At 43.7% G+C, this 1,182-nt stretch overlaps 1 non-coding gene across 1 annotated transcript; it reads left to right on the top strand.

Annotated features, from left to right (window-relative positions):
• Positions 1-767: 767 nt before the first annotated feature.
• Positions 768-841, top strand: trnan-guu (transfer RNA asparagine (anticodon GUU)). Its single transcript has one exon. It is a non-coding gene; the product is annotated as a tRNA-Asn (tRNA).
• Positions 842-1,182: the final 341 nt, after the last annotated feature.

Here is a 1,182-nt window from a genome sequence, read left to right as displayed (position 1 = left end):
CAGACCACAGAATTACCAAGTCAGCAACTTCTGTGCCATGTAACCCAACTTTCCCCATCAGTATGCACTGTATTTCGATTGCTGATTGTGAATGATCGACAACCAGGAGTATCCATAGCTGATGAAGAGGATGTGGGGAGACCACGAATGAATAGATTTTTATTTTAATTCCAACAATGAAAGGACTTTCTTGCATTTAATAAATGCAGTGCACATTGAAATACATAACAACCGGTAGTAGTGTGATACCATGTACAATCTAGCATCTGCCAGTTGCAGATAACCAAATCAATTTAATAAGGAGCTCTAAAGTTTGACTTTAATGAACATTTTGTATGGTTGATTTTAGCTCTCATTGGTCACACATTACTGCCAAATAGTAAGAATTACATAGTTCTCAGAGTTTCAGTTCCTTCCATTAAATGTGTTACTGGGTCCCATAACCAATCAATCAAATAGTTCGAAATTTGCTACAACAAACTCAGAGAATAATGCACAATCTTATTTGAATTTGATTTCTTTGAGGGGTGAAAGTGCTGGAATTCAGCTTCAGTGGAGACTGGACCTTATCAGATCAGGTCCCCAGGAATATTAAAAGCACAAGAGACTCCAGATGCTGGAATCTGGAGCAACAAACAATCGTCTTGAGATGTGGACAATTCCTTTCCCTCCACAGACGCTACTTGACCTGGTGAGTTCCTCCAACCGATTGTTTGTTGTACCACTGATATTGTGTTTGCTTGGAACAGGGATGTGTAGTCTGATGTGTCTCTGTGGCGCAATCGGTCAGCGCGTTCAGCTGTTAACAGAAAGGTTGGTGGTTCGAGCCCACCCAGGGACACTGACCATCCAGCAGCTTTTAAGGGCAGGCACGGTAGTGTAAGGGCGGGCACGGTAGGGTAGCGGTTAGTGTAATGCTTTACAGCGCCAGCGACCTGGGTTCAATTCCGGCCACTGTCTGTGAAGAGTTTGTACGTTCTCCCCGTGTCTGCGTGGGTTTCCTGAGGGTGCTCCAGTTTCCTCCCACATTCCAAAGACATATGGGTTAGGAAGTTGTGGGCATGCTATGTTGGCGCTGGAAGTGTGGCAACACTTGCGGGCTGCCCCCAGAACACTATGCAAAAAGATGTATTTCACTGTGTGTTTCGATGTACATGTGACTAATAAAGATATCTTATCTTA

The sequence above is a fragment of the Pristis pectinata genome, chromosome 1, assembly GCF_009764475.1.
Source record: "Pristis pectinata isolate sPriPec2 chromosome 1, sPriPec2.1.pri, whole genome shotgun sequence".
NCBI classification, from domain to species: domain Eukaryota; kingdom Metazoa; phylum Chordata; class Chondrichthyes; order Rhinopristiformes; family Pristidae; genus Pristis; species Pristis pectinata.
Note: the sequence above shows the minus strand (reverse complement) of the source record. Positions and strands in the feature narration are given on the sequence as shown.